Source organism: Zea mays, chromosome 9, assembly GCF_902167145.1.
Source record: "Zea mays cultivar B73 chromosome 9, Zm-B73-REFERENCE-NAM-5.0, whole genome shotgun sequence".
Taxonomy (NCBI): Eukaryota; Viridiplantae; Streptophyta; class Magnoliopsida; order Poales; family Poaceae; genus Zea; species Zea mays.
Genome location: NC_050104.1, coordinates 44,225,470 through 44,231,578, shown reverse-complemented (window position 1 = coordinate 44,231,578; position 6,109 = coordinate 44,225,470). Strand labels below are relative to the sequence as shown.

The window sequence follows — 6,109 nt, the reverse complement described above, 5'->3', positions numbered from 1 at the left end:
AGTTGGATTTTTACACCAATTTGGTTTGGTGTTGACAGTATCCCTAGACATCCAAAAGAAATTCTTCAAAAGAAATCTCTGCAGTGGTGAAGCAACATTGCAGTAGAAGCATATTCAATTCTTCAAAAGAAACACTGCAACAACAACATTGCAGCAGTAGCGACCTTGCAGCAGCAACAACAACCTTGCAGTAGTAGCAGCAACATAGCAGCACCAATATTGTAGCATATATTAAAATTCTTCAAAAGAAGCAACATTGCAGCAGCAGCAAGAGATATTTTAATTGTAGGAGCAGCAAGAGATATTTTAATTGTAGGAGCAGCAAGACAATTTGAATTCCCTTTGGATGTTTGGTGGACTTAATCAGAGATTTAGTTCCTCCATAGCAGCAACAAGTCAAGTTTTCATTGTACTACACCTTATCTCCTAGACAGATTCAATTCATTTTTGTTACTATGGAACCTGAGTATTAGAACTTACCAAATAATACATCTAGAACATATATATGTAGCATATATTAAATTTCTTCAAAAGAAGCAATGATCAAATTGAGAATAGAATGTTTTCCCACACAGACAAATGTATATTCTTGCAACAAGTTGCTAAGCTCTGCTATTTTTTAATATACTACACATCCACCTGGTCACAGAACCCATGAAGAAATCAATTTCTTTTGCATTTCAGCACTGGGTACTACTACAACATGGTTCCATATTAACTTACCAATAAATAAGCTTTTGAAATGTAGAACTGGGATCCTGTGCATTGTTGATACCGTACGTTTTCACGATTAAGTTTATTCTTCATACAAGTTTGGACTGAATTTAGTACTAAACACTGAAAAGCAAAATTTAGACCACACAATTCTAGACAAGTTTGGAGCTAGTCTTTAGTTTTTCAGAAATGATAACAATTGGTATGATAGTATTGACTGAAAAATAAAACTACAGAAATAGAATGTTTAAATGTTCCAACCAACCGTGATTAGTTCTTTCTGTTTGTTTCAAACACACTACGGACTTGGAGCTATGTGAAACTGCAGTAGATCGACATGGATTTAACCAAACTTCATATATAGTGTTTCATCAATATTGATTATTCTTTCTTACGTCTATAATTGTTAGGGGAAGGAATCACAATATAACAGAGAGGAAGCCAGTCACTAAGCGTTTCTAAATTAGATCCATTGACTCTATCTAGATGAACAAAGAGGAGATCGATTCATAAATGGTAAATACCTTCTAGCGTCTATAAGGTCCGTGTGGACCTCTTCCCTGGAGCCATGGTGGACCTGCCGTGGGGAGGCTGGATCAACAGCCACCAGATTCGATGCGGAAGATGAAATTGCCGTTGATGGATCCACTATTGTGGTTGGGAGGATGGAAGGGAAACCGTGAGGAGGTGAGGTTGGTTACCGATAGAAAGTGCAAAAATTATGAAGGTGGGAGAGAAAAATGTAGAAGGTCAGGGAAGGGGGCGGGTGATATGTTTTTTAGGTGGCGGCTGTTTTTATGGAGTATTGACTCCAAATTTTACAAGTTAAATTTTCATAATAATGCTGACTAATTTATTATTAGGTATTTGAGTGGATTTCCGGTTTAACAAGAATAATAATGATGTTGAACTCACGTTTGTGGTGGCAATTGGGTCCAATAATGTGGTGCTTAACTTTATAATTAGCAGCGCTGTGAGAGGAGGGAGCAATATATACCTGGATGTCTTGGATTGTGATGAACAAGTAATAAAATAACATAACTCCGGTTCCTGCATCTGTTTCCTTTCACCCTCTCCATACCGTGCTCCTTCTTCCTCCCTCGTCTGCCTCCAATCAGTAGCTAACAGCCTCCCAATATATAAATGTAGCACCTTGCTATCCACTGTGACTAGGCGACCACCAACTGTGGCAGCGGCAGCCAAGGGAAAGCAATCGTATCTGCGTTTGGAAGAATGTGATGCCCTCGTTCACCTGACCTAATGTTGTGCAATGAAGTAATACAAGATACATAATTTATCGTACTACCGTGTTAAAAAAGTCACATACATGGCATTGGCGTGGTGGGTTAAAAGATTTGGACCAAAAAGGTATGTCTTACGTTCGATTTACCTCCTTGTATTTTTTATTTTTCGCATATTAAATTAATAGTGCGGACGCCCCCACTCCAAAAAAATAATAAATGGAACAAAGGAATCAAAACCTATAACTTGAAAAGGAGATGCACAACACTTATATATATATATAAATATATATAATTCGAGGTCTACTTGTACGGTATAAAACTCCGCATTAAGACACGAGCCTCTGACTACTAAAGTTAACATAATACTAATACTAGGTGAGTGCCCGTGCGTTACAACGGAAACATATATTAGTATAGATAACGTATGTACAAATATGTGTTATACTGTTAAGATGGAGGAGGACGTCTGCGACCCGTCTGAGATGATGTTGAAGTGAAATTCGGGTCACGGTCGAGCGCATCGACACCACGACATGAGGTCGCCTGTCTGTGAGGCACTCAAGGAGAAGGGCAGGGTAGTCTCGCGAAGGGAGCAAGGTCTGGAGGACGATGGTGGAGTGGCGACACACGGTCACAGATGGCGGCATTGGCGACGATGGCGCACGGTCAAGAAGGTGCACGTGGGAGCCCAACAGACGGAGCCTATGAAAGGATTACATCACAGGAGGGAAAAGTTTACAGTTTAAAGTGTACTCACGAGAACGAATGTTTAGTTGGTTCGAGTGCTATAGTAAGATCATATATTACATTGTATTATAGAAAAGATATAGTAATATATTACATTGTTCTCGATGCAGGGAAGCACAAGACAAGACATGTGTTTTCCAAATCACACACATGTGTCAACAAAAACAGCAAAACATGAAACTTGCAATACATCTGTGAACAAATTAGGGAAACCATGCTTCATGTTGTAATTAATATAAAAACAGGATATGGAAACAACCCTCTTGGTGACTTGGTCAGGAGTGTGTCCGGGCATGTGCATGCCCTTGCACTCCCCTCCAGTGACTTGGCCCGGTCCTTCCGTTTCCCACATGGAGGTGGAGACCCTGCCTTGCACTCAACAAGGATGGCTTGCTCCTCATGCCTGGCGGCGATCATGGCTCGCTCCTCGTACCTTGGACATCTTCTGCATGCAAAACACCCTAATCCAAATGCCAATTCATAAAACTATCATTCTATCAATACAAGCTTAATTTGTGTACTCCATCAATCTATGTAGATACAGAGCTCTGCAATGATAAGGAAGCATACCCATTCTCTTTTGTTTAGCTTAGCTTCCATAACCTGCAGTTCTTTCTCCTTTTTCTTTACATTCTAAATATCAACAATAAGTAATGTAACAACCGTGAGATATACCTCTCTTTAAATTTAACATATAGCATACTAGGAGATTCAACTTCTTTAACATGTAGCATAATAGACATCTCTTTAAGATGCTTCCTACTAATGATGCCATGTTGCCCTTCATGCTCGTCCACCTCCTCCATCTCGTCCTGCACTCAAACAGAAGCTCTATAAGTATAAATATTTGTAAAATCCTCTACCTCTTGGACCAAGAACATAACAACACAAACTAAGGGATTCAATGTCCCTATCCTTATACTCAGCATTCTCTGCTACAGAATTCGTGTCTTCCTGTAATATACATCGCCCTTCAAATGAACAAATTACCCTGCAAACATGAAAAGATGGTATTTACATGTAAATGGATAAGCCGAAGGGAATATCAAGGTTTACATGTATATACTTCACGAATAAGTTAATCAGAATTCAAGATGATGAAGTACCTTGAGGAAGTACTGAGTAGGTTAAAACCTTCTACTCTGAAATTTATTATTGTTGAATAAGGTGCAGCAACAGGTCTGACAGATAAAATCTTGCAGTAATGATGAGAACAGGGTGCCAGGGGCCTGTCCAACATAATTTGACATGTAGTAACATGACCAACAAAGCTTGATAGTTAACAAATTTCCTACATAAAGTATCCAAAATAAAGCTTGCACGACAACATCACTGTATAAGAGCAGCAAAGTGCCTGAGATACACCATTGATCATAAACGCTAAGTGGCGCGGAACCATCACAAATACCAAGCCAGATGCCCAAAAGTTGTTAGTGGAGCTACTCAAAAGCTTATCCAGCTTCAGGCTCATATTCTCAGAAAGCTGTAGAAAAGACCATTAATAACCAAACAAAAATGCACTATTTTGACATGTGACTTTAAAAAGGAAGCATACTTGTTGCCATGCAGACTCAACTAAATGAACTTATACTGTTAGAATAATACAATCATGTCTAATATGACTTTCTATATCAGTAGGGCTACTTGATAACCAACCAAGAATCTGAAAAATCAGGATTCAAGTGTTAGGTCAGGACACATGTGAGTTTAACTGCAAAGGAAGACACAGATTCTTGTCACATGCTGAGAGAATGCATAATTTACCTACAACCGCAAAACTATGAGGTAGAAAGAATTAAGAAACATGCAGTCAAACCTCCAAGTGTTGTCTAATATCGTCGCCACCATTATAGGAATAAATTTGTACAATATGCCTTGAATAAGCAACACCTATTAAAATAATAAATACATCAGAATTGAAGCCATCAAAAGGACAACAAAAACACTGATTAAATCATCTCATCTTACCAAACAAGGTTCCATCCGGACTCCATATTATGCGATTAACTGACACAACTGGATCCTTAACCAGTGATGCCTATTGAATGTTGATCAATTTATTATGTGTTATATGAAGGCTAATAGAATATAAAAAGTGCCTGAAACACATAGTGCAACAAACAAACCTGGAGAATTATTGTACATTTACTGAGGTCCCAGACTTTGAAGTTCCTTACAACGAGTCTGTCTTTGGTACTAACATCCCACGATCCAATGTCGCCAACATTGGTACCAACTGCAGCGAGCCAAGGGTAAATACAGCATACTAAGATGGCAGAATAGGGACTAACCCAAACTTTTATAATAAAGAAGCATTAATACAGTAATAATTTACCATTAAGAAGAGTTTGTTGAAGTGGATGAAAATCCATGCTCATCGGTGTTGATCCTTGGCTCAAGGTCCGTGCAACAGTTTTATGGAAATCATCTTGTTGGTAATTTTGGCTCTGCGGATAAGTCACAAGCAGCATATTCACCTGCTATGTTAGATCATCATAAGTGCATGATTAGGTGTAACGAACATCACCAAGTACTAAGAGCAAGAATCTAGTAATGGCAATGCATTTATTTGATTACTTATGGAGCTTATGGGGTACCAAATATATTTCAAGTCATCTGAATACATGTCTAGGCAATGGACACTGAGAACGAGATCCAAGTTCTGCGTGATCAACTAGCTAAAAAATCTTCAGATTCTCTTTGCCTTTTGAAAGAGGTATGCGTCTCAGTACCATTTGAACTAAATTGTTCATGTTATTTTTGTGTTCCTTGTTAAACTTATGAAGTTCCACAGTTTTCCTTTCAATTTTCAGATATTACCTAGTGGTATTAAGTGTTAACTGATTTTAGCTAGGGATTTTAGGGCGTACCGGGTGGAGGGGCTGTGGAGAGAGGATGTTGCGAGTTGCGACCGATGGTGACGGCGACCTCCCCGGCGCCATCCAAGAACATCACCTCGCCACCATGCTTCATCTTCTTGTTCAAGACGTTGCTCGGTGTGGGTTGACCATCGGACGGCTGCACGGAGACAAAAGCAACGGGCTGGGGCATCCTAAGCACCTCCGACAGCTGCACCGAACATAGAACATGAAGGTTTAGACAGGGAGAACACGCTCCTCCCCTAACAATAAGCTGGTAATTAACAATCAAATCACAGCACGAGAGAAAGGAAGCAAAGATCCAATCCAATCCTGGAGCAGTGGAGTCGTCTAGCGAGAGGGGAAGCAGGGAGAAGAGCATACCAGATGGAGCGGAAGTGAGCGGCGACGGTGAGATGCCAAGATCCAGTAGGCTGCCAACTTTCGCGGCTGGAGCGCCATGGCGGCGAGTGGGGCGGCGCGGTAGCGATAGGACCACGAAGGAGATAGAGTGGATCTAGGCGCCTTCCATGGAAAGCCTGCACG

The 6,109-nt window shown here is 40.2% G+C and overlaps 1 long non-coding RNA gene across 1 annotated transcript; it reads right to left on the bottom strand.

Moving 5' to 3' along the window:
- Window positions 1–2,818: 2,818 nt before the first annotated feature.
- On the bottom strand, window positions 2,819–5,176 carry LOC103638304 (uncharacterized). The gene is made up of 5 exons (XR_002265057.1): window positions 5,041–5,176; window positions 4,832–4,941; window positions 4,674–4,743; window positions 3,812–4,595; window positions 2,819–3,696 (listed from the first exon to the last, which is right to left on the bottom strand). It is a non-coding gene; the product is annotated as an uncharacterized lncRNA (long non-coding RNA).
- Window positions 5,177–6,109: the final 933 nt, after the last annotated feature.